Genomic DNA, 25,644 nt, shown 5'->3' on the forward strand with positions numbered 1-25,644 from the left:
AAATAATTCACCCTGTAGAGAGAGCATCTAGAAGAAATCACCTTGTAGAGTGCTCAGTTACAAAGAAACCACCATGGAGATTTCTGTAATTAATATATGTATTATATATATAATTTGTACATTTACTGATAAAATATTTAAAGTACATCTACTTCATCTTTTCTTCTTCCTGTGGTAAAAAAAAGATAGGTTTAAAAAGTCCCAAAGCAGGCCATAGGCCGGCTTTGGGGTATACAAATACAAAAAGAAATGAAATCTAATCCAAAACAGCCAAGCTGTGAAAAAAGTGTGCAGCCCTCAAAAAGGCTATGGTGAGAAAAGATATGAAATCCAAGGTGGCAGCCAAGAAATGGCTGTGATGGTAGGTTAATGGTAAAAAATTTAATAATGACAATTCAGGTGAATTTTTTGCCAAGACCAAGCGGCACAAAAATTCACCTGAATTGTCGCTATTAAAATTTTTACCATTAACCTACCATCACAGCCATTTCTTGGCCGCCACCTTGTATTTCACATCTTTTTCACCATAGCCTTTTTGAGGGCCACACACTTTTTTTACAGCTTGGCTGTTTTGGATTAGATAACTATTACATAAGTAATTATATATAATTATCAGTAAGAAATTTAATTGGCAATACAGCTATTTAGATTGCATTAAAAAGATTAAACTCTGACTGATATTTTTAGAAATTTATTCCAAACCCATTAACTTCCTGAAAAGATTTGAATAAGTGACCGGATTTGTGAAAAGGGGTCTTCCAATTTGCCAACTTTGACAATTTATAGCTTCAGATTGAAAAGAGTTTTGACCTGCAATTTGGCCAGAACGTGAACACCAAAATAGCTGAATAGATGGTGATAATTTCAGGTTAACATGTTACTTGTACACTAAGTTAAGGTCTCCCCAAATTTATGAAATTGGATGTGTATGGAAGACCCCTTTTCGCAAATCCGGTCACAGTATGTAGTAAGTAAATTTATAATGGATATCCTATTCCAGCTGTACTGTATAGTATATGGTAAAATTTTTGGGCCAAATAATGCTCTCCGCTTCAGTATCCAAACTCACAAATTGTGGCTAGCTTCCTTGTTAATAAGCTACTTATGGCAATACAATAAACATTGAAAGAGCAGCTACATTTACACTGTCTATTTATATATATAATACCTACATCATAATTATACAGAATAATAATACTGTGAACATTTGAGACCATACCCATGAGTGTCTTTTGCCACTTCATAAACTTGATAGCTGTTGCTATTGATTCGCACCAATATATATATATATATAACAGTTAAGACTTACGGTAACAGTAGGCATGTGGCTATTTACAATCTTTATCCTGTTTATGAGCTTGATCATGAACAATAACTACAGTGTATTTTCAATTACAATGTGTGTATACAGATATGTGACCGGATTTGCGAAAAGGGGTCTTCCACACACATCCAATTTACCAACTTTGTCCATCCATAACTTCTGATTGGAAAAAGTTAATTACTTGAAATTTGGTCAACAGTGAGTACCAACATAGCGTAATGGATGGAGAAAATTTCAGGCTTATATGTTACTTGCACACTAAGTTATGGTCTTCCAAGTTCATAGAATTGGATGTGTGTGGAAGACCCCTTTTCGCAAATCCGGTCACATATTATGATTCTTGTGTAGCTAATGGATTCTAAAAAAACACTCTTCCTGAAGTTTATAAAGTTAGTTTTGTATCATAATAGCTACAGATTTACCGATTACATGGTGTGTATGGTTTACTGTTATAGCTGTTACATTTCTATAGTTATTGATCATCATGGAGTATTATACATACTAGTACAAAGTAGAAAAAATTGCAGAGCACGGTACACTGTATGTTTATGTTTTTGATTATTGCAATCCACCTATATACTGTACTATCACCAACTTTGCAGACAGTATTACCTGAGTGTAAAATTTCTATAAGAAAGGTAAACGGTAGCACAAAGATGTGAATAATGCGTTTAAATCATGCTATGCTTTAGACATCAATATGAATCAGACAGTAAATACTTAGGGGAGAACTCCAAGTTTAAAGCTCTAAGCTAAAGTAATATGTGCAATTCTTGCCATTTATGCTAATATTATTTATTTATAGTAAGCATTGGTTTCCCATCCTGTAGAATCAAAAGATGTGGTTTGAAGTGCAGCAAACTACAGTAGCCTTTACATTACTGCTAGTTTGCACTATTACAATATGATTGATTCTCATCTATCCAATGGGCTAAATGTTTCTCTAATCTAAGCTGGTGATGAAGCAAAGTCACAGAATAGAAACCATTATTGTGTTACACACTTATGTTTGAATACACGTACTGTATTTGTGCTCCATCATGTAGTTACGAATAATAAACATTTGGTTGTGAAAGATAATTTTAATTGTTGGATATTTTCTGTTGATAATATGCTAAATAAAACATTGAATATTAAAAATACAGCAACTCATTCACAAGTAACTATTAATTATTTGTTATTAAGACAATAATAGAGGTCACAGAAAAAACACAAAAGAAAGAAGAGTCATCAAACAAGTAAGCATGTTAAACCATTCTAAAACTAAGTTTGAGAATGTCAAACCCATTAATGCCTAACACATGGAATTGTCAGACACAGATCTCTATTCGACTCAAACAATACGAGTTCTATAAGTCAGGAATGGATTAGCACTGCAATTGCTCTGGTATAATACGTCAATAGAATGAATACAAAATTCTAACTAGCTTAACTACCAAACTAAGTACTTTAACTACAAAACTAGCAACCTTAACTACAAAACAACCTTAATTAATAACTTAGTTCAACAAGTCTATGCCATCTTCTGGGCATAAGCCATAATGCCTCAGGATCATTTTGGCATTATATCGCCAGAGAGTAACTGACAAGCGCTGAAGCAATTGTTTCCTTGCAAACTGTTTGGGAATACCACTTTTAACAGTGGTACGGTCGGCAATCGTGGATAAGGTTGATAAAGCAAAGGGTGTCCAAACACCAAATGACTCGCAAACCAGGAGAAAAATTCACCACCATGGTTATTAACAATTTCCAAATAATGGTCATCCTTAGCCTCCTCACCGGCAGCAGCAGCTACCCCAGCCTTAGATGCAGCAGCGGAAATAAAGGAAGGCTGAGTTGTGCACCTGACAGAGAGGTCAAAGTAGGCAGGACGGCCTAGAGTAAAATCAGGATGGTAAATGTCCCCAGGACGAGATTGATCAGAGGCAATGCTTTGCTCACGGAGAACACCAGGGTGATCTTGCAGTAGAGCATGATGTACTATAGAAACAAGAGCATCATGGCGTTGGATACGTAGTGGGCCATGAGAGCAACCAAGAAGATGGTCACCAAACTGATCTATGACAGACAAACATGTACAAAGTGGTAACAATGGGAAAAGAGGAACACCCAACCATAAACGGACAGCGATAACAAACTCATGTGGAGAAAAGGCCAAACCCAATGTTGGTTGAGGGATGGCCTTCAGCCAGCCACTGCTGACACCAGAGGAGTGAGCAATAGCACGTAAACGAGCCTGGTCACGGATTGTGGAGGTGTTGAAAATGCTTGCAAATAATTGATCATCAAGGGAAGCCTGTAAGTCATTTTGGGAAGATAAGTTAGAAGGCAAGATGGATAGACATTGGAAATAGGAGATAGCCCAATTTCACCTGGAAAAAAGGAAGTCACATCAAAATTTGGTGTAATACTGTCTTTTAGACAATTAGGCAGCTGCTATAATATCCTAGTAAGCAACTACTGATATGTGTAGCCAGTAACAGAAATTTTGAAAGGAGCTCCCAATGTAGCTAAGTGACTGTTCTATTAGAGTAGTTAATATTCCCTGACTGCGTGTACTTTATAAGAATGTATTGATCTTTTTCGCTAATCTTGTTGTTATAATAATACTATACTGCTGATGTTTTTATTGTGTGAGACACCATTCACTGTAAATTCAGAAGTATGTTTCCTGTGGCAACTTGAATATGAGGGCTCATACCGTATAGCGGGTTATTTTCCCGAGGTGCAAATTTTCCCGAATTTCCCGAATGAGCTCACGACTCGGGAAAATTTATTCTGCATGATCAGCTAGCTAGCCAAGAATTGTGGGATTAAGATAATTTTGGCACGATTGTCAGCTGGCGATTATGTCGAGATCACTTTTAGATTATTTCTCTAAGAAGCGGTGTGAAGCTCATTTGCCAGATCCCAGGGGGCCATTGAGCAGCAAAATGCTTCCCTCTACAATTGCAGCTGCTAATACTGAAGTCATGCGTGTCATAATGCACTTGTCAATTTCATGCCCCACCCCCCTACCCCCCATACCCGAGGTGGGGATTTGACATTGATTTTGTCCCCACCCCTAGGGCAATTGACATTTTGCCCCGGCAATTCATTCACATATACACCTGTATTTCTAAACAATAAAACTGCACTCACCAAAACTAAATGGCCCTTGGCCACGCACGACTATACGGATCGGATCACCAAAAGTGTTTTACTAGGTATACCAAATTACTAGTCGCATGGATTTTAGATGTGCGCTTAGTGCTAGTAATGGACGATAGTAGAGGTGATAGCCATGTGGTCGAAGCGGAAACGGAAAAGAAAGTGCTGGCTATCTACAAGGGCAGGAAGCGGACCCTGTGTTTTACTAGTACAGGACGAAATTGCGATAATTACGAGATACTGAAGGCGTTTATCACAACTTTTCAGGACCAGCTCCATTTTGCAGGAGAGGCAGCAAAACCAGACCACTTCTTCCTACAAATAAAGGATGAAGAATGGGGAGGGGAGTTTGTTGATGTTCAACCCACTGATGAAATCGCTGATCACAGCATTTTGCAAGTTCTAGAGGTAGCTAAAGTTTCATTTCACGGTTATGACTACATATATAGCTAATAGCTATATAACTAGTTTCAGATATTAGTAGATGTTAGTTTCAGATATTGCTAATTTATTAAAGTTTGTGGTAATTGTTATTGCTATGACAATTTTGTAGGTAACTCACCGAACTAGTACCTGTAATGCTGATGCTTCTCAGGTAAACACTAATAGTTAGTAGCTAACCTAACTTATTATCCATGCATAAACATATAGTCTGCTGATAAGGAAGATGCTCATTTCTCAAAGTCCCAGGTAAACTTGCAATTTTATATCAAATGTGAATTTATATTGTCATCAACATAGCCTGAAAAGGGAGTTGCATCATTGGTCAAATCATCACAGATGACCTTATCTTTGTCAAAGGATGGAATTCATTTGGTGAAGCCTAATTCTAATCAGGTAAAATTCTAGTTATGTGTAAAACTATTTACTAAATTATTATATGATATAGGATGATGGTAGTGCCAGGCATTGTAGCGATGTCTCTACTGAGCAATTTTTACGCAGCAAGTCCCATTTCTATGGTCGTAGCTCTTCTAAACCCCTGAGTTTGTATCAAGAATCAATTAATTTAGCTTCTGAAGAATTGGTGCTGGCAAATTCTAAGCTGTTGGATGACAGAGACGAGTTGCTGAAGCTTGCACGTGTCAAAGTTAATGATGATGGATACAATTACAAGAAAGGGAAGAGCAGATCAAAACGGTTCCATGAGTCTAGTAGTGCAGTCAAACAGGTAAAGCAAACAACAACACCAACTTATGTTAGGACTCAGAGGATGCTTCATCTTGAAAACAGTTTGAAAGATATAGACAAACAAATAGGCTTCAAAGAATTACGAAGAGAGCAGGCAATAAATTCACGTCAATACCAAATTTGTGATAACACATGAAATAACAAAACTCAAAACACAGTGCTATCAAGAGCAAATAGAACTAAAATCATTGCAGCGCAAGGAGCAACAATCGAAGTGGTATAAGAAAAGGAAAGAGACGGATGGGCATGATGAGTCTGACAAAAGTGCTTCTTCATCATTTAGTTCTGGTCGTAGTTCTCAACCAACCAAACGCTCTTCCCAGCTTTTTCTTAAACCAGTCAAACGAAAGTGCCCATCAAATTTATCAGAAAGCTCAGAAGATCATACAGAGCAAATGGCATTGCAAGAGTCAGATAATGATAACTCTTCCTCTTTGAGTGTAATAGATTTATCATCTACTGACCGTGAAACAAGTGATGAAAGTGAGGAGCATTAGTTATATGTGCATACAGCTAAATATAATTTTGTGACTATTGTTATTCCATGCATGTTAAGCTTTTTGCTACAGTACTATTAACGTCACTACTGTATGTGTATGTTGTACAAGATTTGTGTCATGAACTGTGACATTTTTACATGTAATGATATAATTGATTCAATTATATACGCACATGATTAATATGTTATATGAGTCACACTTTTATGTCTTGAACCACTGCCACATTTCATACAACATACTGTACAATATAACGTGTTCCATTTTGGCTCCTACATTATATATACACATGTATTATTTATCTTTTATCAAGGTGGAGAACCACTGTCTGCATTAGTTTGTAGTGATCCTTTGCCTGGTCCATCACAAGATTTAGAGAAAGTGGTTTCTACTTATTACGATGAGTCCAAATATAGTGGTCAACATATGAAAGATATTTGTGGTGGTGTTTCAGTCTGTTGTTGCTCCAGCCTGTCTCTTGGTGATTATGCTTTAGCAAGATCTGAATTCTGCAGTCGTACGCATCCCCAACCATGTAACAAATGTGCTGAGTTATTGAAGGTTGCAAACATAGTACTAAAAGAGGGATTTATTACACTGCACGAAGCTTACCAATTAGTCTCACCAAACACAAAATATGCTACAGCAAAAGCAAAAAGAATGCTTTTACAGCTACCATTAGCTTCCATAAGAGTTGGTCTGCCTAATAGTGGTACAGCATTCACTCTGTTAGTGGAACACCAGCAATCTTTGAATTATGATAAATTGTCAGTAATGATCAATTCATTACTTCAATGTTCACAAGCTACCATGGTGGGTATTGATAAATCAACTGTTCAAAAGTTGCTAGGCATTGCACAGTCTGATCATGAAAGACAGTGCATTTGCTATGCAGTCTTTAAAGCATCTGGAGTTACACCCACTCAGGCTCGCAAACAGTTTGGTTTTGATAATATGACAGAGAAGGCTCGACAAGTAGAAGCATGCATTAATTCTGTTCGTGCTATTAGAGAAGCAATTGATGAGCTTGCCAAAATTCAAGATGAAGCTTTGCTAGCAACATTTGGAATCTCTCCTGATGAGACTACAGTATCTTCAGATTCTGAAAGCTCTCTGTGCTCCCTTTCAGAAAATGAAGAGCTTGAGAGACTACCTCAAGAAGGTATTCTTGAAATGAAAGAGTTTAAGGAAATTGTACACAACTGCCATTTTAATTGGTTCAACATTGTGGAGAGCTGTCCCAATGTAAATGAAGGAGCTTTGGCAGCTACTTTAAACAAAGCCTTACTTGATAATACTTCAGTATGTTTTGATAGCTCCAAGGTTTCAATGCTTCTACAGTCCCGGGATGCCTACCATAATGCTACAATGGATGCATATGAAAGTGAAAGAATAGCAAGGGCTGTCAACGGCGAGATTGTGACAGAGTCTGAGGCAGATGTGAGTCCTGAGGAGCTGGTTGGTTTGAATGACATAGCTAGTGAAAAGGGAAAGTTGCTAGTTCAAAAGCAAAGGGCAGCAGTAAAATCATGTGCTCGAAGATTGAAAATGAGGATGATTGCAGAAGAAAGGTTTCTTGCTCGCAAAGTTACAAAGCGTACAAGTAAGGTACAACAGGAATGTCCTGACATAGGTAAAACAATTGAGGATTTTGTGTCAGCAGGCAGTGTAGGAGCTGACCAATGGAGACGGACAGAAGTACTTACATTTGATGGAAATCTTAAAGTTGGAAAGAAAGTCACTTATCAGAAAATTAAACAGCACCTTGAAAACGTGTACAATCGTCATTTTTCATATGGTACTGTTGTCCAGCTTTGCATTCCAAGAAATAAAAGGCGGAGGTCAGCATCCAGGTATCAAGGGTTAGCAATGGTTACAACAAGAAGAGCCCGAAAAAGGATTTAATTTAAAGTATAATCCAGATTCACACTGGTCGGCTGCCCTGTATAAAGGTTTTAATGATGTGCAGTATTCAGATGGAAGAAACATTCTGAATCTGAATCGTGACGATGCCTCTGGATTTCGATTGGACACCCTCACCACACACAAGCAGTATGCCACCCCAGTAGTTGCAAATAAAGAAATTCTTACTACACGAACAGATTATGTCAACAAACATCCTTCCACACTTCAAACTACTTCTTAAAATTTCAGTGAGACCAAAACTACAATGGAGATGTGTGTAGGGGTAGTTAAGGCACCTGAAATTCACCAAAAGAACCCTTCACAACATGCAGCTGATTTGAACATGTTGTGTACCATGCCAGAGCTTCAATCTGTATTCATCAATATGGAGACAAACAAACCCAAAGAAGTTGACTGTATAAGAGTAGATGGAGCTGGTGATGAAGGTCCCAGTCATGTTGAGGTTCAATTTTATTGGACAAAGCATCATATAATGCAGAAGAAAGTTGCTACACTGGTAACCACCCGTAGCAGTGGGTCAAGCTACTTGAACAGAGTAGAACTTCAAAATGGTTGTTTGTCATTAGGCCATGCAAATCTCTTCATTCCATCTACATTGAATGGTTCTTGTGTAGATCCAAACACTGGAGAAATTGATACACAGAAGCTTAAGGCAAACTTGAGCAATGCCATTGATGTTTACATTGATAGAGTTGATGGTTGCCCTTGTGGTAGCACAGCCATTAAACTGTACCGTGGTAGTGAAGAATCTCAGGAGCTACAGGATCGAGATAAACTGTTAATTTTTCTCAAGGGATCAAAGAAGCAAAAGGATCAGCTACAAAGAGATGACCCAGAACTGTATTCATCTTTTCAGAAAGTGTGGGATGTTAGAAATGCCCACCTTATACATGATCTACCCTCTCAGTATATTTTTTATTTGGTTTGCTGCTACAAGGAATCCTGCCTTCACCCTTTCTGCCAAGCAGGCAGACCACCAGAACCACTGAGGTGGTACCAAGGTGGTCCTTTGATTACAGAATTACCTTATCCAGTTCCTGATCCTGAGCGTCCTTGGGGCTCTACATCATGTCCAACTTGTGACAGTTCTGCTCAATGTTTTGGGCATTACAAGTCAGTTTTTGTAGATGTAACAGACAATTCTGTGCTCAAGAAATTGCAGCAGCCGCCGTCGACAATTCTGAAAAGATACTTCAGTAATGACAATGGCTATACTGTGGAATGCATATCAGAAAAAGTTCTGTTACCAGTTGAAGAATGCAAGATTTGGTTGGAGCATTTAAAAACAATCGTGGAAAATCGTAAGAGGGGTGCAAAGAAAGCTGTTGCTACAAGAAAATCAAAGAAGATTGAACTAATTTCAGCATCCAAAGCAGCTGCCCCCCAAGCTGACATGGATTTACCCCACACAGGTTTTGAAAGTGACAGTGATGAAGGAGAAGGTAGTGATCAATGGGAAAGTACGTATTGTGCTACATGTGGAGAAGATGAGGGAGAATCAGAGCAGCAAGAATTTTGGATTGCATGTGATCTTTGTGATGCATGGTATCACTTGTCATGTGAAGGCTTACGAGCTGTACTCACTGATGACACATACATTTGTATTAGATGTCAAAATTGACGTTTTTTATTGTTGAAACCAAATCATTAGTATAATACAAGATTAAAACTGAAATGTTGTCAAATCCCCTACTAGGGGGGTGGGGACATAGTGGGGATTTGACGGCTGATTTTTCCCCAGGGGTGGGGAATTTGACACAAAGATTTGTCAAATCCCCTGTATTCCCCCACCACCCCCCCCCCCCCCACCCCCGTGGGGCATGAAATTGACAAGTGCATAAACGGGAGTGGCCATGGTTCTAGCAAGTTCAAGTCTACTGGTGAAAAGAGGGGCGTTTACAATAAGTATACTCCAGAATTCAAGGCAAAAGTAGCAAGATATGCTATTGAAAACGGCAATAGTCGAGCTGCTAGGAAATTCAGCACTACAAAAAGTTATTGATGAGAGTTCTGTTCGAGGGTGGGTTACAACATACAATAGGGAGATGGAAAGGAAACGAAAAGCTGGTGAAGAAGTTTCTGCAATACCTGTGCTACCTGTAGCAAAACGTGGTCGACCATTACTTCTGGGGGATACACTTGACAGTGAGGTAAAATCTTACATTAGAAGTGTTCGCGAAGGAGGTGGGCTAGTTACAACGGAGATAACAATGGCAGCTGCAAGAGCAATCGTTAGAATGTACAACCCAGGATTAAGAGGATGGCCTTATAAGAATAACATCAGATTGGGCAAAATCATTATTGTATCGTATGAAATTTGGGTGGGGACTATTCTATGGAACGGAACGGAACGGAACGGAACGGAATGATGGACTAAACCACGGAACGGAACGCTTTCTCAAATTGAAGCTTGCAACTTACCATTGCTGAAACTTCCCTTATAAGTTAGCAGTGGCATCTCCAGTGGGTGATTAAACATAAGATAAAAAGAATTAACGGATCGATTGTGGGTTTTTGTTGGTTGTCATTAGTAACGAAGTATTATTGTGGGATAAGCTGTATCAGTGATGTTCATCCATACGGAAGGGAACTTTATGTGAGCTGTTTTTCTTATTTAGACTTTAGAAAACAGTCTGGGCCGGTCTTTCAAGTCATAAGTCAGTGTATAAATAAAGCAAGCAGGAAGATACTGGTAACAGGAAAGAGCCAGCTGAATTAAAACTTGAAGAATTTTGTGCAGTGTGTGAGGAGCAAATATTTTGGCAGATCGCAATGAGGGTATATTCTGCAAACATCACTGAAATGTGTGCATGGAGTTATTTATATATTAACAGCTGGTGCAGTGGACTAATGCCGTATTCAATAGTGAACTGATTTTATCTGTTGCACAATTCAAGGATGTGTCTGACTGCTAGCCTTGAATCAGGCTAAATGCCAAAACTCCAAGATCAGCCAAATCTCTATTATAAGCTGCATGTGAAACCATGCCCGTAACCACCAGGTAAACGTGATTTGGACCAGGATGTGTGTGTAATTTCAATGTATCTAGTCAGACCTGAAATGGAACACTCACATTAATTACATACCACCTAAGAATCCTAGGATTTCTTAAGTGTAACATTTCACATGCTTCACTTCAAACAAAACAGGTTAAATTTGTTCGTCTATTTTCAAGTGATTCCCAGTCCAGCTGGTCCATGAAATTACAATGGGATCACATGTATTTGTTACAGTGCGGGCTGTCCTGTGTTGGATCTACTCTAGAGTTGAGATTTCAAGGTAGACTCACTGCCAATGTACTGACACTAGTACTGTTGTAGCATGTTTAAGTGGAGGACAAATGAAATAGTAATGCTAGATTATTTATGTATACAAATTTTTCATAATGAAATTGATATCCCATTTTGATTTGTACTTCCACTTTGCAACATATTCAAGAGCAAGAAGCTACCACACTTAATCTCCAACCACTGTCATTAATTAACCAAGATCTCACTAGTCTGTAATTCACCTTACTGTAGTGATTTTATTGATTCATCTGTATGTTTTCTTCATTTTCCTTTGAAGTTGTACCAAGAGTTCATAATAAGGTGGAGAGTGTCTAACTTGAATGCATTCACCAAACACCCTGCTTAAAGTAACACCTCGGCCTTATTTCAGAACAAAGGCTTTACCTTCTTCAGCAACACTAATCAACAGTTTTCTATCCCCCAGTAAAGGTGTTGATTTGATGAAAGGTGAACTTTACGCAGGGTGTTTGTACAGGCCATACTGAGAGTTAGACACTCTCCCCCATACAAATCAGTATTACGAACTCTTGGTTGTACAGTATAGGTAAACAAAGATAAGTTTCTCTCCCATCTTATTCTAGGATTTCTATTGACAAGGAAAATTGAATTATTTGTATACAGGCTCAAAATTAAGAAAATATAAAGAAAGTGAATTAATATTATACAGTCAGTTTGCTTTTGGATATTTAATGTCTCCAACCACAACAAAAATTCGATGAATCCATGCATCTCATCACTGGTCGTCTGAACATTCTGAAAGTGATACCTCACTCAATCAACCATATATTCTGTTTATTAGACTGAATAAAGTCATGATTACCTAAACAATCACTTAATTAATGTTTTATAATTGTGACCGGGCCTGCGAAAATAGGGCATGTGGGCACATGAAATTTGCCTACTTTTTCAAACTTCAATGACGTATAACGTTTTATGTGATTAAGCTATGGTGATGCAATTTTCACCAATTATTAACGATTTAGTTGGCTTTATAATACAAGTTACAGAATGTAAACATGTGATTGCAGTGCCGAGATATAACCTGTTATGTGATGGGCTGTAGTTTGTGCCCACATGCCCTATTTTCGCAGGCCCGGTCACAATTATCCTATTCCATGTTCCTGGAGGTTCCACTGATAAAATGTAATGATAGCAGTTAGCCAAGCTGCAAGTTGATTCAGAAAGCATTCCATTCTGTAAAATAGACCCCATCCAGAATTCAACTCAGTACTCAGGCTGAGATATCTGACAATAGTCCACTACTCTGTTAATGAATCATTGATGTTGACACAATATAGCCTCCTTGAGGTATCTGAATGTTTGCTCCTCACACACTGCACAAAATTCCTTTAGATTCTGCTTAGACTGAGTTGATTCAGCTTGTCACCATACTTGTTTCCTTTGTAGTGTAGCTATACACATACTGATTTATGCCGATTAGAAAGGCTGGGCCTCAGACCAGCGGCGGAGGAAGTAGTTGATATGAGGGGGGGCTGGGCTGACCAGACTTATTTCTATAGTTTGGTAAGGTGAGACCAAAAAAAAAAAAAAAGGTCGCAACCAACTGACAAGAGCTTTTCACCTCACCAGCTACCATTTCTAGCTGATAAACTACATAAAAATCCTTTCATAGCTCGCTACACACTGAATACTTTATTAGAGTGACTGCTCTATTAGAGTATCTCGATCTTTATCACGGTTTTCAGCCCCACTCCAAGAAAGATAATTTCGGTGTGATATCATTCTGAGGGGGGCTAAGCCCCCCCCTCACCAGACCGAGGGGGGGCTTTAGCCTCCTAGCCCCCCCTTTCCGCCGCCTATGCCTCAGACTGTACATTCTAAAGTCAAGTAAGTAAAAATAACTCACATACTAGTAAAAACAAGTCATGCATTAAGTTCCCTACTTGATATATCCGAAGATGAACACACTGAGTCAGCTATTCCCACAATTAGTACTTCGTTACTAATGACAACCAACAAGAACCCACAATCGATCCTTAAAATCGTTTTATCTTTCTTGGGGTACGTTTGATTACCTGCTGGAAGTGCCACTGATAACTTGTACAGCAATGGTAAGCTGCAAGCTTCAATCTGAGAAAGCATTCCGTTCCGCAGTTTAGTCCATCATTCCGTTCCGTTCCGTTCCGTAGAATAGACCCCACCTGAAATTTGTGGGTAGTACAACTACAAAATATCTGGTCGATGATTTTGATGCTATCAAAGGCCAATTCTTAGCTGATATTGTTATGGTTAAAGAGCTACAAGAAATCCCAGATGATTTAATTTTGAACTGGGACTAGGGACCAGTCTATTTTGTTGTTTTTTTCACCTATTTTTCTTTCTAGCAATTCTTTTGTTTTTCACCTATTATGCTCCATATTTTGCTCAAGAATTATAAATTTTGCTCAGCACTGATCTTTGTTAATTGAATATTTCCAATTGCAAAGCTACAGTTTTGCCTTAACGTGACTGTTCTATTAGAGTATCTCGATCAGCAATTACTTCTAACATGTAAAGCAAGAAGCTAGCTAATATTGCTTAACATGTGTGACTGTTTTATTAGGGTATCTCGATTGTCGCTTGTTGTTCCAGTAACAATTAGCTATGCATTGTCGATATTTTAGCGCGTCTGACTGTTCTATTAGAGTATCTCGATCTTTTGTGCAATTTTTTTGTCCACTTCACAAAAATTACACCTATTATGCCAGCATTTTGCTCATTGCTTTTATCCACCCATTATGCCAAAAAATTTGCTGGCGAAATCGACGGGTCCCTAACTGGGACCACAAGAGGATTAGCATTGTTCCTGGTTCTGCATGGACCATGGATCAAAAGGGTCAGCAACCATAGGCGGCGGAAAGGGGGGGCTAGGGGGCTAAAGCCCCCCCTCGGTCTGCTGAGGGGGGGCTTAGCCCCCCCTCAGAATGATATCACACCGAAATTATCTTTCTTGGAGTGGGGCTGAAAACCGTGATAAAGATCGAGATACTCTAATAGAGCAGTCACTCTAATAAAATATTCAGTGTGTAGCGAGCTATGAAAGGATTTTTATGTAGTTTATCAGCTAGAAATGGTAGCTGGTGAGGTGAAAAGCTCTTGTCAGTTGGTTGCGACCTTTTTTTTTTTTTTTTTTTTTTTTTTTGGTCTCACCTTACCAAACTATAGAAATAAGTCTGGGTCAGCCCAGCCCCCCCTCATATCAACTACTTCCTCCGCCGCTGTCAGCAACATGTTGAACTTTTAGCCTTGGATGACAAACGACAGGTTACTGCTGTTGTTTGTGGATCACTTACTGGAAAGCTGCTACCTTTCCAACTAATATATCAGGGGAAAACATCGGTATGTTTACCTAAAGTCACATTGCCCCAGGATTGGCATATCACCTGCACTGACAACCATTGGTCCAATGAACAGAAAACACTTGAGTATATAGAATTGGTTTTGCTACCATATTTAAAAAACACAAGGAGAGAGTTAGGTCTGACAGAAAGTTTTCCTTCAATGGTTCTGTTTGATGCCTTTAATGGTCAAACTACGGATTCTACTTACCAATTATTAGAGCAGAACAGTATTTCTGTTGTGAATATTCCTGCTAACTGCACTAATAAATTGCAGCCAATGGACCTCAGTGTTAACAAGAGCCTTAAAGAGTTCCTCAAGAAGCAGTTTGGGGATTGGTACTCGCAGATGGTATTTAAGGAATTAGAAGAATCCCGGCGAGTACCTGTTGACCTGCGCCTTTCAGAAATGAAACCCTTGAATGCTACATGGCTTAAAGAAGCACACAAGTATTTAAAGAATAATCCTAGTATTATTACAAATGGTTTCAAAGCTTCTGGAATCACCGGTGTGTTAAAGAAACAATCCGTTTAATTCACTATTGTACCTTACATAGCTATGTATGTTTCAAATTGTCTAACAGGTACAGCTGTACATACATTATATACAACATTAACAACATTAAGTATAATTTTTTGACTTTCATGTGTAATATTAAAACATTATCTTAATCATGTTAGCTATATAATAGTTTAACAGTCAAGTTCCAGATAGTCACTTCTTTGAACGATGAGTAGGAAAAGTTGTCATTTTACCCTTTTCAAAGCAGGTTATTAGATGTGATCTCATCTGGTACTGACGATATTTTACCTTTGTTGGATCACATTTCTTAGCCAGTTGAACAGCAATGGCAATTGCGAATAGGCCACAATCATCACCTCCACATTGTTTTTGAACTTCACTCATCTGCACTTTGATTGACTCATCTTTAAACAAAAATTTAATGGATATTAGAGTGTCCTCATCAACAGAATCATACAATGAATCATATACATTCACGTGTCCCTTTTCTGAGAGCAAGGTACTGGCAACAATCCAATGGTTACCACGGGAATGGATAATTTGTATTTCATTTCGTGAAGGCTGTCGAGAAGTTTGGAATAGGGTACACTGTAACCCCTCCAGGGAAAACTGGGATTTGATCATGGCTTGTGCATAGTTTATATGCTGATCATTTAACCTGCTACCACCATCAATTTCTTCCCTATCAAATTTGGAAAGACTAGATTTGCCTAGTTTCACCCATTGTACTTCATGTGAATTCTTACGCCTTATCTATGAACTAGGGTATCCTTTCTTCATGCTATTTTTCTTACCATAAAATGTAGACGTTGCCAAAGCTTTAGATTTAGACGTACCGCAAGATGTCACATTGTCTACATCCAGTGTTATTACAGATTCTCCCTCAGAGTCTCCCTTGGATTCAGGTGATCTTAGTACTTCTTGTACTAACCCTTGAGGTGATATTGTGGAATTTGGCCATGGAGAAGACACACATTGCACTAAGCTTTGGGGTTGGTCTGAAGTACATATACTCCTTGTAATTGTGTTGGCATCATCTAAAGCATTTTCACCAGATTTTTTGTTGCTATAGGTTTCTGGGTTTTCAGCAGTATCTTCACTACCTAAAGCAACTGCTTGTTTTATGCTGCTCATCTCTGGGTCTTCAATCTCAGCCTTGATTGGAGTAGCATGATATAAAGAATTGTCACCATATTGGTCACTGCTGTACTGGCTGTAGGTTTCTGCACATTCATTCTTGACCAGAGTAACATCTTCACTGATGACACCTTTTATTATTTCTGTGGTCTCTTTCTCGGAATATTCATCCACAATTTTGATTTTATCAATTAATTGTGTTGTGTTGAGTAAAACGACTAGACTTCTGATCTTTTCAATGTTAAACTCTTCTCCATGAAAAATAAGGTGACAAGGCACTTCCACGCCTCCTTTCGGTGAATCACACACATATCTCCTTTGCCCTGTAATCTTGCACGTAATAGAGCACCAACTGTTTCCAAGAAAAGTGTGGCACATTGCAGAAATACGCCGAGAAACGTGGTCTACAATGATGGATCCCTTGTATACAGCCACAGCAAATGGATCATGAATATTGTGTCGTTCTCGCCTATTACCGGCGTCCAGACGCTCTTCTATACATGGTGACCTTGAACGGCAGATTCTATACTGACGGCACTCATTCCGCGTTGACTCGTGCAAAAGTAACTCACGTGAGATTTTTACTGTAGTGTGGTGGTCGGGAATTTCTGAATCGGGAAAATTTCTGCTCAAGCTAAAGGTTCTTCAATCGGGAAAATTTGCACCTCGGGAAAATAACCCGCTATACAGTACTAAGCTGTCACAGAAGTCATCCCTTTGGTGTGAAATTCATATTTAAACATGTGTAAAGTGCCCTGTTTCATGATGAATCCAAAATTCTGGAAACCTAAATACCACTTTCTCCATGTTTCAAATACTGTGCAAAATCCAAAGGGGTTCTACCCCTCTGAATACAAACTACTGTAAGTCTGAATAATAAGTACAAGGCATAAACTTCAAAAATTTTATAACTTGTGATTATAACTTTTGAATCAGATCTACACCACATTATCTTAATTCTGTTTTTTTGCACATATCTTGACCTATTTGTACAGTTGTTACTACTAGGGCTGGGCGGTTTCTCGGTATTATAGTAATACCGCGGTATTGCAATGAAACGATACCTGTATCGCGTAGATTTCGGTGAAACGATAATATCACGATATCGATATTATTACGATTTTTAGTGTTTGTGACAGCTTATTAAGCCCTTAAGGTTGTTATAATGCACCTCAAATAATCACGTGATACTACTGCATACAAGGACCTAGTACTAGCTAGTCAATTTTTTACAAAGATCGAGATACTCTAATAGAACAGTCAGCTAGGATCGAGATACCCTAATAAAGCAATCAGCTACTCTAATATAGCAGTCATCTTTAATAACCGCGATAAATAGTAATATCGTGATATATTTCTGCACGATATATCGTGAAGCGAAACTCCAATACCGCCCAGCCCTAGTTACTACAACCACCATTAATATGCTGCAATTCATACTTTTTAGCATCTAGTTTTATACCGTAGAATACCGCAGTTAATGAAAGCTCTCCTAGTGCCTAGCATTTAGTATAGGACTAGATTTTTAAAATTTTGCTTTAAGATAGTTACAGCTAGTCATACAGTGTATGTGATTTTCATTGGCTTATGCAATAACGTACAGTATCTCATTTCACACACTTTACAAGTATTACTAGTTATTAATTTTTATGGAATAAGACAAACCAGACTAAAAGTTTGTAGGAGGGCATTTAAATTTTTTTCTTAGTTTTCATTTTATGACATGTTATACTAAAATAGTGCATTTTTATGTAAACCATTGTTTACAAAAAGTGTGTATTTTAAGATACTGCAATACTGCAAACATGTATAATCACAATAAAGGAGTAAAAATATGAAATTATAATGTGCAAGGCATTATCAAGACTCACGGTAGTGAGGCGCGTGGCCAAGAAACTACGAACCGCACGCCGAATTAAAAGACGCGGCCACTACTGTGAGTTATTTACGTGTAGGGTTGGTTTCGCAATATTATCCCTGGATTACGCAACATCTCGCAATGGATTTGTATTGCGTTACGTAATTAAAAAATCTTTAGTCGTCGTTTTCTTGCGACCTTGCTAAATAAAAAATATAGCCGTATTTAAACATATTTCACTTTATTTCTCCATCTTGTGTTACACGTATCGTCACGTTATACCAGTCATCTTACCCGTGTTTGTACCGGCCCGAGGGGTCCGACACGTATGGAATCTAGCATTATTACAAAATTCCCCACATCCTACTTCATAGACGACACTATAATCAAAACTAGTAGTACTCACCGTGACCTCGGTGTCATTTTATCAACTGATTTATCTTGGAAAAATCATTATAACCATATATCAGCTAAAGCCTATAGAACCCTTGGACTACTGAGACGTACCTTCAGCCACTCAGTTGACATTCCAACCAAGAAAACTTTGTATTTAGCATTAGTTCGATCACAATTACTTTACTGTTCTCCTTTATGGCACCCATACCTTATTTGCGACATCTCTGCTTTAGAAAGAATCCAACGCCGGGAAACCAAATTTATTCTAAATGACTATGTAACCGATTACAAAACACGTCTTATCAAACTTAACATACTACCACTGATGTACACCTATGATCTTTATGACATACTTTTCTTCGTAAAATCAATCCAGCATCCATCTAATCATTTCAATATCAGTAACTATGTCAACTTTTGCCACAATCCTACCAGATCCTCCACCAGTAACAAGCTTCAACACAATTTTACATCATCCAACAAACAAAGTAACTTCTACTTTAACAGATTACCAAGAACCTACAACAGTCTACCAGTACTTGACTTAATTCAACCTTTTTCCACCATTAAATCACAGTTACTCAAGTTCTTCTGGCAGCATTTTACAAACAATTTTAACTCTGACAATCCTCACAGTATGCACTTTGTTTGCCCTTGTAGTACCTGCTCCAAGTCTCCTCGCCCACCAAACTTCAGCAGTAATTTTTTTTCTTCTCGCTCTCTCTTAAAATAAGTACTTAGCTATATAAGTAAGTTTATTATTAAATACACATGTAAGTTTTAAAATTATAGGATAGTTCAACTATATACCAAATGTAAATGTAAGTAATAACCTTAGCCAGCTAACTTAATTTCATTGTAATTTTATACATTCAATTGTAAATGTAAGTTGTACGTATACTTTTTCTGTCTGTGGGCACTAGTTGCCCACAGACCATTAATGCAGGCCTTGCCTGCATTAAAAAGCAGTTAAAATAAAATAAATAAATAAATAAAATTAAGCAGAATTCAAATCCTTAAATCTTGGATAAAATCCTTTAAATTTCTAAGTCTGAACGAATCTTTGAAACCATAATTTTCCTGAAATTTCGTAAATTATTATGTTCTATTCCTCAATTCTCCGTTTATTCTTTGTACAAGATCGAGATACTCTAATAGAACAGTCAACTGCAGCAGTTGAAACTATTCTAATAGAATATTCATAATGTTAAAAGAAAAAGCCAAAATATAACTCATAATTCTTCAAATTTAGTAGAATTTGCACTGCTATTCTGTAATTAAATACTTTGCACAATTCTAGTGGTTTATTTCAATGTATTCAAAATATTTCAAATACATTAAATCCCGGTCAAATTCCCAAATCCCTGCTAAAATTTTGCAAATACCGTATGTCAATTAAATTTGGCGGTGAACTAAATTTGGCGAATTGGCGATTCGTCACTAATCCGCCTTTATATCTGTTTAATGTGTTTGTTTATGTGAAAAAATCACCAACGCGTTTAAAAATATATATATTGACGAAATTTAAATTTGGCGGATTAGTGACGGATCGCCAATTCGCCAAATTTAGTTCACCGCCAAATTTAATTGATATACGGAATTTGCAAAATTTTAGTAGAGATTTGGGATTTTGACCTTGGGCCAAGCAGTTGTTGAAGTAGGTCTTTTTACAAACCTTCATGGATACTGATGAAACTGGTAAATTATCGTGTTTCACGCATGCAAATGGGTGTGGCTTACTGACTAGACAAAAAATCATACTCGATTAGTGGGCGTGGCCCCATTTAAGGTTGCAGACAGCAGCAGACATGAATTCGTGTGCAGCCATTGATAAATGGGCGAGTATGCCTACAGACAGCAAATAATCCTGCAAGTGGGTGCGGCTACGAAAGAAATTGGAGCAGTACAATACGGCGTCAAAGCGAGCCAGTACAGCATCGTACTTACGCCATTCGCCAATTTTTCAGTGAGAGCATTTCGCCAACTGCAATTTTATATTAGATTCGCCAATATTTGTTGTCATACGGTATCGAATCTAAGGTCTTCGTGTCCCCTCGTACCGGCCACCTAGGCCTGACATTATCTAATTCTAGTTGGCCCTACGCGTATTTTCTCCATTCAAACCTGTAATCCCTACAATAACTTTTAAAGACACGATGTGGACACAAGCCCTAATGTCTGACAAACAGGTTGTGAAAGCGTGCAGACCCTTAAGTTCCCTAGGGAAGGCGTTTAAAGCGGAAATCTTTTAGAGTCCATTTAGTGCCACGCCCCATGCGAGCGTTTATAATCGGCAGATGTCTTACAAACAAGGTGTCAAAGCGTGAAGAATGTACAGACACTACAAATCATTAATCAATACTCCATTTAGTGCCATGCACCACTTATGATACAAGAAATATTTTGTAAGTTGTGTGGAATGACCACTGAAGACTCATGTAGTCACAAACCTCGAACCACATTCCAGACAAAACTTTGTTGTCCTACATTAGTTTACGTACATAATGAAAGCCACTACACTCTACCTTAAACTGATGGTACTTTGTGGAAGTGTGAACTGCCGTGACAGAACAAATGAGGCAATTCTAATTGTGGATAAGATGGCTGCAAAATTCATGAAAATTTCTTGTGGTAGAGTAAACATATAACAATGCTATTATAACACATAACAAAAATTAATAAACATCAGTTTAACACCAAGTGATTATTTCTTGGATATCTGCATGATGACACAACATTAAGTGAGCCCTGTAAAAGAACAAGCAGGTACTGAATTAAACATTTAAAAAATTGTATTTAAGACTATAAGTGAATCTGGTGTACCAGTGGCAGATACAGGGGGTTACAATGGTTTCAGCTGAAACCCTCTCTGGAAATAGCACGCCCAAAATTTATTGACAAGTCATCTTATGGGTGTAAAATGAAAAACTTCATACTTTAGCCTTTGAAATCACAATTATGACGTTCTACCGCAGGTTGTGACCTTTTTTTTGGTCTTTGACTTTTAACTAGGCTAAAGTTGAGTGGAATCTGAAAACCCCTTTGAAATTTCTAGTGTGTACCAGAGGTAACATAAATGTGTTTTGGTGCCTAAGTATGCAAACATGAGACCTGTCAAACAACAAGTGGTCACCAAACAGAATGTACAACATGGTAAATATATTTCTTAGCTATACAACGGGAAATTCAGGATTGCATATTGTACCAATTCCCACTTTTAAGCTAAGTGAATACCTGATAATATTGTTTAGCCCATTTTACAACCAATACCTGATCTTAAATAACACATTAAGTTACATTAGTGCATAAAAGTACAACTTATAAAGCAATTGCTGTGAGCTTGTGTACATACCTTAAGTCAAAACTGCTAATCAGACAACTGGCCAATTATCACTAGGGCTGGGTTTGTGGTCTCCACAAAACACAACTTGCTTGGTAATCTGACAACACAAGAGACAATCGTATGAAATTCATAATACTAACTAGTATATTAAAAATTATGAATTTAAAAAGGAAGTAGGGTTTCAAGCTATAAAAAGTAGTGAAACAAGAGATGAGCAATGGTAGCTATTACAGCATAGCTCAGTGGGAAATCCCTACTTTGGCATTGAACACAAAATAAATGTTATACCATTCCAAAGTAGGGACTTGACACTGAGCTATGCTGTAATAGCTACCATTGTTTATCTCTTGTTTCACTACTTTTTATAGCTTGAAACCCTACTTCCTTTTAAATTCATAATTTTTAATATACTAGTTTGTTTAGGTTTTTGTTAAAGCATACAGCTAGCTATAAACATGTGACTGTTTTATTAGGGTGACTGCTGTATTAGAGTATCTCTTGTCAGCTTGCAAAGTTGTGCTTGCCCCAAAAGGGTGTGGTCATCGTGGTTTCGCTCGATTATTAGACTGGAGTATCTAGAATCAGCCAACTTGAGGGTGTGTGGTCACAAATACAGCTAGCGTAAAAGGGGCGTGGTCTCGATCGATAGATCGATAATACAGAGAATAAAGAATGGGCGTGACCTTATTACCTATCGTGGAGTACTGGTACAGTCGGAGGGCGTACAGTAGCGTAGTCTAAGCGCCTTAAATAATTTCGTGGCGTCTATTAGCTGCTTACAGAAAGTGTTGATATGGAAAATTAACGTCTCGGTATGGTTTCGTTGGATGAAGAAGACAAGCAGCCTGATTGAAGATAAAAAGAAAAGACAAGGCGCACACTCGTCGGAACCACAAAAGGCACATCCCACTGGTGAGTTTGTTGTTGTGGCGTAAAATGGTAACCGTGCGCTGCTTCGTTTGGGCTCTAGGCTTGCGACTGTGGTCAGTGAGTGAGTGAGTGAGACGAAATTTCGAGTTTTGACGACTTTTTAAAAATTCTATATCCGACCGCCAGTGTTTTCTTGTTTTTTAACGCTACATTATTTTGATGTTAGATGGACTAATATTATTCCGTAAAGGTGATTTTCGTCGCGTAAGAAGTTTCTAAGCTGGTTTTTAAGGGCGGTATTTTTGGCGGCGCGCGTCAGATTTGATGCAAACCCTACTTAAACAGTACGACCATACTGTTTGATAAAGGTCCTACCTGATCCAGAGTTAAGTATCACAACCACATCCACTGTTAGTGGGTGAATCACTATGACTAGATTGCCTGTAAGAACAGATAGGTGAGCATTAAATGCAATACACTTAAATTTATCACTTTTTACACAAAATAAACATTTGGGATTTTATTCATTTAAACAGTTGACATTGTTACACAGAGACCTGAATAGACAGGCATATCAAGAAGTTTGCAGACATTTGCTACACTTTTGTTCATGGCAAACATGCCATGCAGCTGGAACAGCATGTCCAATACATTTCAATGTTAATTATCGTGTACCACCTACCTCAAGTCTGTTTAGTAACTTTCTGAATTTGATACATGTAGAGCAACTCTCTGCAAGTACAATGATGCCTCCAATTCACGGAAATTTTGGCTTGTCAAAATGGCCTAAATTGACCAGGTGTAGCGAATTCCCCCATACATTTTGTATTAAGTGTTTTGGGGGTCATGCAATAAAAGGCGTAATAACCCAACGGCCATGACATGTGATAGATACCTCAGATTCCGAACCAGATTTGGAAATAGCAGTGAATAGTGATTAAGATGAGCTATAGCAGAAGGAAATCAGCAAAATTTAAGCTCGTCATTTTAAGGTTGAAAATCACTTACTTTTTCTATGGCAAATTGAATGCCAGATATTTGGAAAGAAATGCTCTGATCTATTTTGATGTCTTGACAGCCATTATTAACCTTCACTACATTATTGTTACAATTGAACAAAAGCACTGTGAATTAGTTCTGCAGGTTAGTTTGTGAAAATGACAGTGTTCTGTGATTAAACAAAATAATGTCCATCCCATGCAGCAAACTTCTTCATGTTTACTGTACATAAATTCAGTAATTTAGACCAGAACATGTGAATGGGTATACCTTTTCATACAAACATCGATATCTGACACCAAGAGCTGACACAGATTCACTTACTGACTTTTCATCTGCAGCCAAAGTTCCAAGAATTTTGATGATGATGTAAGTGGCAAATGATAAGATTTAAGATTAGGTACTGGGCAATCAGCTCAGCTGGTTTGCCCAGGGGGTGAAAACCCCAAATGGTACAATCAAATACATACATACATACATGCAATTTGATAATTAATTACAGTAGTGAAGGTTAAGTACGTAAATAAATTCATCCAAATTTCTTGATTCTATTATATTAATTGGCAACTCATTCCAGTCTTTAACAGTTCTAGGATAATAACTATATTTATAGGTGTTGAGGGTTGCTTGTGGCAGAATGAAATGATTGGGGTGATGTTGCCTGGTACAAAATTGAGTTCTTTGATAATGTGAGGGGATGGAGATTGGTAGTGTATTATTAATTATTTTATAGAATAGTGTTAATCTTGATGACTGACGGCGTTGTTGTAATGTAGGTATACTAAGAGAGGACAATAATGACGTAACACTATTTCTGGAGTAATCTGATAAAATCCATCGAGCAGCTCTTCTTTGCACCTTTTCTAACTTATAAATGTCAGTGTTATAATACGGATCCCAAACTGGGGCGGCATATTCCATAATTGGTCGAACCAATGTTAAATACGCTGTTCTTTTAGTATCAGATGGGTAGTTGTTTAGGAAAGCCATGGTTTTTTCGTAATTGGTCCCGTACACCTTGTCACTACAATCTCGCCATGAGATTAATACGAGCTAGTGGAGCTACTAGGAGTTTTCGCCTGGCAGGACTCTAAAATACTGCAAATGCGGTTAATCGGTGTGTGTCGATGTTGGTCTAATCCTCGATCTAATCAGTTTCGTTAACCTCCACTCCAGACTCTTATTCTTTCACGGGTTCTTTCATACTTCAACAATGGTGTACGGTCTCTGCATTAAAGCCTCACCATGAAATGAAATCCAGTTACAACAAGACTTAATGTTGATTACTCAGTCTCGTTACTATCACTTTCCTTCTTGGACTGCCATTTTAAACAACATTTGTTCAATTTTAATCAAAACCGCGTATCACGTGAGTCCACTTCGGGTGTTGCAGGGACATTCCAAGGGACTTCCCCTAAATAGATCACGTGATATTAAATTGTCAGTCTTGTGTGGTACTTGTTCTTAGTCATGGCTCAGCGTTGCGGTACGTGTGTACTATATCCTAGCTATAGGATTTTTTGTGTGATGATGCATATGGTCGCATAGAACGCATGATGGTAGGGCAAATGCCCACTCCTAGCTATGCCTATGGCATTAACTAACTTTTTCTATAGCTACTATTATGTTGCTGATACATCAGGGGCACCAGAGTAAGGTGAAAGTGGTAGCTAAGGCTGGTCTATATAGTCTGGGCCTCTGGAACATATTCCCTCAGAAAATTTTAGCTAAGTATACTGCAACTTTTAGCTAGTCCTTCAGTGACCAAATTCGCTTCATCAAGTTTGAAAGTTTGTTTAATT

The 25,644-nt window shown here is 38.0% G+C and overlaps 2 long non-coding RNA genes across 2 annotated transcripts; one reads left to right on the forward strand and one right to left on the reverse strand.

Annotated features, from left to right (window-relative positions):
* Positions 1-4,976: 4,976 nt before the first annotated feature.
* On the forward strand, positions 4,977-5,450 carry LOC136267448 (uncharacterized). Its single transcript, XR_010706696.1, has 4 exons — positions 4,977-5,069; positions 5,126-5,164; positions 5,216-5,311; positions 5,364-5,450. It is a non-coding gene; the product is annotated as an uncharacterized lncRNA (long non-coding RNA).
* A 15,776-nt stretch (positions 5,451-21,226) lies between these two features.
* LOC136250793 (uncharacterized) lies at positions 21,227-25,250 on the reverse strand. Its single transcript, XR_010698723.1, has 4 exons — positions 24,167-25,250; positions 23,219-23,284; positions 21,983-22,070; positions 21,227-21,378 (listed from the first exon to the last, which is right to left on the reverse strand). It is a non-coding gene; the product is annotated as an uncharacterized lncRNA (long non-coding RNA).
* Positions 25,251-25,644: the final 394 nt, after the last annotated feature.

The sequence above is a fragment of the Dysidea avara genome, chromosome 1, assembly GCF_963678975.1.
Source record: "Dysidea avara chromosome 1, odDysAvar1.4, whole genome shotgun sequence".
NCBI classification, from domain to species: domain Eukaryota; kingdom Metazoa; phylum Porifera; class Demospongiae; order Dictyoceratida; family Dysideidae; genus Dysidea; species Dysidea avara.